Source organism: Octopus bimaculoides, chromosome 2, assembly GCF_001194135.2.
Source record: "Octopus bimaculoides isolate UCB-OBI-ISO-001 chromosome 2, ASM119413v2, whole genome shotgun sequence".
In the NCBI taxonomy this organism is placed as follows: Eukaryota; Metazoa; Mollusca; class Cephalopoda; order Octopoda; family Octopodidae; genus Octopus; species Octopus bimaculoides.
This window is the reverse complement of record NC_068982.1, coordinates 164,406,271-164,415,955: the sequence shown is the minus strand read 5'-3', so window position 1 is coordinate 164,415,955 and position 9,685 is coordinate 164,406,271.

Sequence of the window (9,685 nt, the reverse complement as noted above, 5' to 3'; positions counted from 1 at the left end):
ATAAATTAATTTCCGTTTTCCTTTTTCTGTTTCGAAACACCTAAGAGGCGTTATAGAGTTGCAGATACTTCTGCTACAGTGACAATACTGACAATCAATATTAGCTGAAAGCAAAGGTTAAGAGAACTGGATAATTGAAAGTTAACATTTCTCAAGGCAGTCTGTGACTTCAGAAAGTAATTTCACATAAATGTTGTTTTCTTTTTCTACTTTGTCACGATTAATTCATATCTGGTATATTACTATTGCATAACCAAGTTAGAGGTACATTAGGAGGGAACAAATAGTCTATGGCTAGGGAATGTTGTGTAAGAATTGTTAAGGTTGAATATTTCGTTATCTGCTACATTTAATTGCACTTGACCTCAAGGTAATCTATCATAAAATGTATAGTTAATCTTTCTAATTATCCAGCAAAGGTTTTTTAGTGCCTAATTAATGAATTGAATACGTTACCAACGAAAGTACCATGATGCAAAAATCGAACCAATTTCAAGACGTTCAAAGAAATATTAACTATTTAAAGCTATAAGTTATATCTCTGTCCAGAATCAAATGAAGTAGGTACATGTTCTTTGAAGAGATTCCATCTGATTTCAAACCGGTAAGGCCAATTCTGTGTTTTCTCATCACGCAGAGAAATCTAAGATATATGTTTATATCTGTACCCACATAGTGTATTATACAGCGTTATGATGGCTAAAACTTTTATTTAATAGTTAATATTTCGAGCATTGATCAATCGATTTCGCCCGTATTAATAATCATGCACACCTGTACACACTATAGTTAAACAGTCATACAAGCGTACACCCTCATACCAACATGTGTATAGATGTACATGAACACACAGATACACGTGTACATATATCATTCGCTATTCTGTATAATCGCCAAAACTAGTGACCCAAGATTCTTCCAGTGAACAAACATTCAACCTTTTAAATATTCTGTCTGATTAAATCGAGTATTTTTCTCAACTGTGATAATAATTATAGAAATAAAATCATGTGAATAGTAATGCCATCATCAGGCTCTCTGGCCAACTCTAACCTTTAATTTTTCACAGCTGTGCAGGATTATTTTACTTTATCCATCAAAGCGTTACGCTTTTTCATGATTATGTGTCGTAAGCCATTGGCGGCATATAATAGAGATCTTTATTCCTTATTTCGTTTAATTCTTTTCTTCTAAAGATGAGGAATGGTAAATCAATTACTATTGGAATTACAGGCTGCAACATGAAAAAAAGAAATAACGGAAACAGGATACAATCGAAGATCAGAATAGTTAAGATAAAGAGACGGATATTACATGTATTTATACCAAAAATAGCAAAACAAAAGTTTCTAGGAGTCAGATTGTTGCTCATTCTGACCTGTGTTCATAAACAGATCATAAATTCCAAAATAAGGCTTTTAAAACTATAAAGCATCAGAGTTAATGTTGCAGCACAATAACACTGTTTTCTCAACCATCTACGGTCTGGGTGAAATCCAATTTTATTCCGACTGCCTGACAAGGGTTGGCAAGCAATAAGTCTAATTTTATAGTTGAGCGAAACTCAATACTTCAGCAACAAACGTATATTGATTTCTTTAGAGCAAAGCAGAAAGCCACTGCTTTTAATTGTTAATCATATTTGCATTAAATATTCTACCAGAATACACTCTTTATAACAGTAGAGGTAGATGGTATGCATTTGGGGTGTAACAACGTAATTTATTGCATTGCAACTTAAAGCTTCTTATCAGTAGCGTATGCCATTAAGTGACTGCAAAGATTTACTAGCAAACTTGAAGATTATGTTATTCATTTCCATACTACAGTTGGAAGACATTATTCATTGCTTACTGCTAATAGTAGGGATCCTGTCTTCAGTAATTTCCTCGTAGTCTTATATATTGTAAACTTGAGATAAATTTCAATTAACAAAATTGCTATAAATTTCACAAGTATTCAGAAAGACACGCCTTACTGTGTAACATAAAGCTCATTATGGATTGACATTAATTTAAAAATATTTAATGAATGTATATTCAGATACCCATTTTCTATTTTCTAATAAAGTAATTCCAATTTGAGTATTCCTAATCTAAATAACAGATATGCGATTTGAAATGCATCCGTGGCAATCATTTTGTTAAAATAAACATTATACACTCATTTATCATTCGACTCTTGTATTGTTTTATCACACCACCAGAATAACGGTTATCTATATTGCGAATTACTCTAATTTAAGTTTTAAGTTATTTCGGTCAGAACACAGCTTTTTAACACGGTTAAATATATATATAAAAAAAAAGCACTGATAAAATCTTGTAAACTTTAGATTCGATAAGAGTTGACCGAAAATTCCAACTTCATGCTATATATCAAATTCAAGTTACACACTGGTTTTCCATTCAGCTGTTAGTTAATTCGTGAAGTGTCTTTTTTTAATTTTTTTATTTATTTCTTTACTAATAATAAGTTTGTTTACATCATATAAAAGCAGTATATAGAATTGGTATAAGAGATTTCATTGGAGTGGATTTGATCCAAGAATTTTTCCGCAATAAGCTAGAAATGATTGTATTGGTTGATGTATACCGCAGTCTATTCCATTCAATAGCATACGAAATTTTTTCAGATTCAATATAAAAACAAAGATCTCGCGATGATGTTCTAGAGCAATATTTTACACTGTCGAAACATCGTCTCACTTTTGATTCGGTTATTACAGTTTATATTCTTTAGAATTTTAACAATCTGCTTTATGAAGCTAATTGCACATATATTTCTATAGCTTGAGGTTAGAAAAATCGTAAACAAGCACCAAATTATATCTGCAATACAAAGATCAATAATTTAAACATTTTAATCACTTTGTTGTATTTTCAGTGTGTATTTCAGTATACCTGAAAACATCATAATCTAGAATATAAAACATAACAAATATAAAAGAACTCATCAGTAACAGCAATATCATAAACAGCCACTTCTTTACTTCTTTATCCTCTTCTCCTTCTTCATCTTCTTCCTCCTCCTCTTCCTCCTCCACATCTCCGCGATTATCATCGCCGGTCATCGATTTAGTTATCATCATGATCTCATATTCCACTTCACACCACCTATAAGCTCGGAGTTTTACAGTATACCTTCCATATTACAATGAAGAAATTAGACCATACTTCAGTCTAGCATATGCAAACTCAACGTTTTGAATATCTATCTTCAACATCCCTTTCATGAAATGCTTTCTATACAAATAGGAGCGTATTTTTAAGGCTATAAGCATGACCCTTGAATTGATAATAAGACATGCGTGTTATTTATGAGGTTTACCCATGTAAAATTAGACGTTTGAACGTTTACTCTTGTGCACATTTATTTTTATTATTGTTGCTGTTGTATATCCTGATCGTGCATTGATCTAAGATCAAATATCTTCTGTCTGAGACCATCTTATATTATTTCAGATAATATTATCTAAACTGCATTTCTTTTAAAGATAGTAAGGTGTAATGCAATAAATTTTTAATTTCTATTTCTAGCCACCGGTCGAACAACCATGTAGAAGCTGCTTTACTGACTCTTATGCTGTTTCATGATATTTGGCTGAAGCGTCGATTTCGTATGCTATTGAATTATTGTACAATCTCAACGAAGACATAAAATGTAAATGGTCTTGTGATTTTTTGTAAAAGGTATTTATCCAAATTCGAAGACCACCACAAGTTATTGCTGTCCTGAAAAGGCAAACGGCAATAAGCGCATCAATTCTTATCTTTCAGATTATGGCTATAAAATAGTGAAACTGGTTCTGCCAAATATATATTCCTATCCTAAATACATGTATTATGTTGCACCATAACTACATCATGAAATTAATCCGTTTTGTTCTATGTATTAGGGATTCTCAATATACTAGTGTTTCTGCCATGTACTAATGTTTCAACGAAGGTAATTTTCTCCGCCTGTGGCTTAAAAGAGAGTGTTAGAGAGCATTAAGAGAAAAGGTTACATCAATGGCCTTTTACAAGTTCTTTTACATCCTTACACGTAGTTCGATGCTTGCAGAAGAGAACTAAGTTAACCAGGTGACGGATTAATTCTGCCAGCCAAGTAGGCCTGAACGAGATTTGACTGCAAGACGAAAGACAGAACAAATGTTTGGCGCTTTAAATTTTCCATTATTCGCTTGTCTACTGTAAAAGACTGGTACGTTATTTTTTAACTAAAAGAAAAATCACACACACGCGTGCGCGTGTGTATTTGTGTGTGTGTAAGGTTTCGATCTAAATGCTAGTATGAATTTTAGTATGCCAACTCTATTAGAACTTACAGTCTGCTAAAATAGATGGAGACAATATTCATGTAAATATCTCTGATCTGTTTTGGCAATGTTTCCACTTGCATAGAATATTTCTTTTCTTTTTCTATAACATTGAATAAAAAAAAAATAGGAAGTAAACATTAGTCAAAAACAACGAACATTGTGATTATTTTGCCTTCAAATCACATTGACGATCATTGTCGACAGACTAAAATGATTCAACAGCTTTTTCTTCCTAATTTTTCAATCTTTGCTATCAATGATGGAATCATTCATCAGTTGTCTCCTATCTTCCATTCACTAAACAACACATTCCACCATCTATCGTATTATCTCTTTATACAGTAAATAGACAGGGAACGTTTAGAAAGAATTTTACTTTATCTCTGAGAAACGTACTACTATGTTTGACAAAATAGTCTTTTCAGATTATCTTTCAGTCCGCTTAACATGTCCCCAGGGTGACTTTCGCTACACATATGTTCACAGCTGTGGTTCAATAAAGTTGTTTATTTACTTCAGAAACAGTTCTGCCTGTTTCTTTTATCTTTCAATATTTAAAGCGGGATATGTAAAAATATCAATAGAAAATGCGTAGGAAATCAATATATACAGTTATGTAAGTGCAATTTAGTTGAAAAGTGAATAAAGTAAGAAGACGAAAGGTTGTTCTGCAGTCCAGTTCGTCACATACTTTCACTCACATCGCGTTACAGCCAACTTTGCCCTATTCGACATCAGTTCAGAATCAAGAAAATACGATGCTTCACAGAGCCTGCCAAAGGAAAGAAAAGAAGACAATTTTACTGATATTTCTAATGTCATTGTGAAATATGTGAATATCAGGTAATAAATAATCCCTTCAAATCTGTCTGCAGAGGAAATGTAGAAAGAACGCACTGCAGTCCTGCAATGTTACAATGCAACCGGTTTCGATTGTATACCATCCTGTCGACTGATTTGGTCAGCCCAACACGATTAAATGTGTCAGCAATTTCCATTGATGCTCTGTACTCTACAGTTAACTCTTATTCTTTCCAAAATTACTTTTTACACATCTATCATAACTGGATTTTATCCCAATTATTAGAAACGAACATTTGTTTTATATTTTTTTATCTCTGTTGAACAAAATTATTTGACCTTGAAACCACTGACCTCTCGCTCTTACCTTCAGTTTTTGCAAAGTGTTTGAAACATTTCCGAACAATTAGATCCATTATATTTTCAAATGTCTTTCCCTGCATAGTGACCAAACGTAGCTCTACAGTGTCGCAACGAGTGACTTTATGCTTCATATATTATCACTGCATCCATCGATAATTTTTGCAAAAACAAATTTGACATCCCGAAATCCAGATTATACTATATATAGTTGCATTCAAACTATAGCTTTGTTGTGTGAAAGATATTGTATAAATTATAATATTAAATTACCACTGCAAATTCTACCGTACTATTTACAGCTAATCGACAGTTTGCAGGTCTTAAATGCCTTTCTGAATTATTCCAATAATTTCACCTACTCTATTTATACTACATAAATAATTAGCTGTCAGTTACGCTGACCGCGTGACATGCTTGGTCATAAGATACAGCACGAAGTAGGGGGTCAAGCGATGCTTTCTACAATTGCATGTTACTCATTATGTAACAATAATATATATAGAAAAGACAATCTCGTGCTAGATTATATTTAACGTATAGTTGCTTTGGAAGTTGAGTAAAATTAATACTATGTTATTGTTTGTACTTGTAATGTACTAAAACTCTAGGCCACATTTCACTATAATGTAATCCAAGTATCTTTAAAAGTCTGACGGGAATATGTTAACTGATTGAAATAGTCAGTGATAGTGATCAGTTAAATATTTTTAAATAATTCCTATCCGCCTTTAAGTACACTAAATATAGTAAAATGGTGAATATCACTAAATTACAAAATAAAAACTACATTCTGATTGAGAGATAAACTGTAGAAAAGCTGATTTAATTGCTTTAAAATGTGTTCCGCTCACTTTCTCTAGTCTAAATCTCATTAGATTATTTCTAGCTATTCAATTTCTCCAGAATCTAAAAGTGTAAACTCTAGGTCTCTCTAGGAATCGATACATCAACTATAGCACGTCTCTAAATATCCCCAATGCTGTTTGTCCATGCTGGAATGAATAGTTTACAAAAGTAACATTCTTAAACGTTGTTCAATGAGTAAGCTCTTGAATAACGTATATCAGCGCGGTTTTAATTTTCAGATGAAAATCCTTTTAATTTACCTACTCTTGTTATGATTGGCATTGCAAAATGCATGATAGTTCCAACTTCCTTTTAACTTCGAAGTTATAGGCTGTAGCATCTAATCGGATAAATCTATCCTTAGATAAATATCGTTTCTTCTGAAGTCACTTGCCATACAATAAATAGGCTTCAGTTGTCGATAGCACTATGACGTGATTCCTACCAATATATGTATGTACATGTGCATATGCAATTTGAATACCCGGCTTTTCCAAGTTTCAAATGTAACTATGAATTGTTTTTAATGAAGGTATATTCTGTTTAATGAGAGTGTTTTTAAACAGGTTTATAGCTGTTCAGTTTCTAATGCCTTATAATACAGACCGCACTGAATATTAATTGTATAGTTCGTAATTTAATTGTGTAAATAACATATATCTTATTCAACCAAATTAAGTAGAAATACAAGATTGCGAAAATGAGAAATTATTATTGAAAATAATAAAAGTGAGTCGAAATACCCCTACAAACCAGATTATTGAGAAGCAAACTACCACTGGGAATACATTATTTTACAGATTTTGGAAGCTAGAATAGCTAGAAGAAATTTACATATCCAAATAATGAAATTGCAATATATATGCAACGGTAAAGAAGTGACATTAGCCGTTACAATGAGTTCCATCTTATGTATACAAAATTAGTAGGCCATCATAGCGTTCGGAATTCTGAATATTGTAATGTCACAGCTTGTCACAGTATAACAAATTTTTAACAACAAAAGCATAAATAAGATTATGGAGTACGTTTCCAGCTCTTGAGCATCGTAGTTAAATAGGTTGTTAACGAAGCAAAATTTCCCATGTTGGAATCTAGCAAATGTCAATGATTTCACTTGGAATTTATTGGTTGGCATAGTATGCCTAGATGTTCTAGGAAATGAAATATCTATATCAGAAGGGTACATTTCGCGGTCTGACTGAAATTTTAGTTATAATTACATTCTCATGTTTGGTACATCCAATGAGATTGGTAAGTTCGGTGACCTGCATGAAATGTGACATTAGATTCTTAATCATTTATCTTGAGTCGTTACATAGTTGCAGCTGATCTAAATTGTAGATTAGTATTATTACCGGTCCTTTTGTTAGCTGAAATGTTCTACAATTGATATGAGATGCTCGATTGATTTTTAAATTCCGCAATGTAATGGATTTTTTTCATCCTCATCCACAAGAACGTCTAAAATATTTTAGGTTAAAGTATTTCCTGAAAATGCCTGCAACACGTGCAAGTTGACGTTGTTGACCACACGTTGTTTGCGCTCAGTTACCCTCGTTTAAGTAAATTCTTTTGCCGGTTGAGAAACATTTTTAATTTGAATTTCTCTGTTTTCCTAACCACGTCGCTTAAAGAAACTGGGCTCATAGCGCTGTTACTGTGAAAAGAACTGTTTCCACTTTAAATTGAAACCAATTATTGCCAGAAAGGTTCGAAATTGTTTTACTTTCATGTTTATTGACAGATTGAAGAAACCACATTTTACACAAAGGGATAATGGTTGCGATTTACAACAAACAGAAATGGATTTTATCAACTTTTGAAACTACTGGCAGGATCTGACGGAAATCACTCGAAAATAACTTTGCCATTCCCGCGTGATGCCTAGAGATGACATGATATCGAAACAATTCTCTAGCAGGAACAAGCAGCAATCGACAGTTGCGGCTGGGCAATCGAGTTCTAGGCATAATACTATCAGCATGAAGTCTTGCTGGTGCTCATATAGTCACCATAAGTATATGAAATAGCATTTCCAAGGATGCATTGATTGAAAAGCAGCGGACAAGTTTTACATAATGCTTTGATCTCCATCAATTCGTCTTTACTACTTTAATGCAAATGCATTTTCATATCGCTGCCATACAACCATATGGTGTTACATGATTTTATACACTCATTGTTAATACTTGGACAAGAAAGAAAAATTGAATTTGAAAAAGTTATTGAAGTCTTATTGTCCAATTAGAGATCAAAGAAATGGTAGACACCGTGACTTTTACACAGATTAGAATACAGCGGATGCAAAGGAAATAAATATATCTCACAAAGAACATAATCAGACAATGTATCGAGCCATAAAGAGTTCGCCTTATTAAACTAGACTGGAGTTTGGAAACGAAGTGCATGAACGGCTTAAAATACAGTTGAGTGGAGGAAGCTAAAATGGAGCATGTGTTAGAGAAGGGAGTTAACTTGTGCGTTTTCATCCCTGAGAATCCTCAAAAGTAAGCTGGAACTTCACAACTAATTGTCATCAGTTTGGAAGTTAAGTATCATTGGGTTATACTTTGTAACCATAAATTTACTCTTGACAAAATTCCACTGGTTGAATAACTAATTCATGAGACGAGGACATAGAGGAAGGCAGTAAAAGAATAAGGAAATGGAAAGAAAGAAGAAAAATAGAAGCATAAAAGTTCATAGTTTAACTTTCCGACGTTATAGAAACAAGTGCAATCCTGCGTAGATCCATGAGCGTAAGCCCTTAGGTGGAATTATGCGTAGTACATCCATGTGGGTTAAAATCCTGATATAGTAGACATTTTTCTCTCCGGATTTTGTCCCACATGGATCTACGCAGGATTGCCCCTAAGGAATTATGCTCTTGTTTCTATAACGCCGGAAAGTTGAACTATGAACTTTTATGCTTCTTTCTTTTCATCTTCTTATTCTTTTACTGCCTTCTTCTATGTGATGCACTCATTAATATATACCATTCTCATTTTCACTATTTTTCCCTATTTGTTTCTGATGACGGAGTATCCCATACTCGGGGATATCCCAGAAACAGCTGTAAGACTTTGACATTTTTCCAGTAATAATATCGCATATGACTTGAGATGTTTGCCTTGCCTTAATGCTTGTTGTCCCCTTTCACAATTATATATCCGCTGCATCGGAAATCTGCAATGGCTCCATAACTATCGCCTCGGCTATAACCTTGGATTACTATAACCTAGTAATCTGTTACAGCACTTACCTAGCGTACCTAATCGTTCAGATCACTAGTGAACTAAACCTCCATACTTTGTGTATATATATATATATATATATATATATATATAT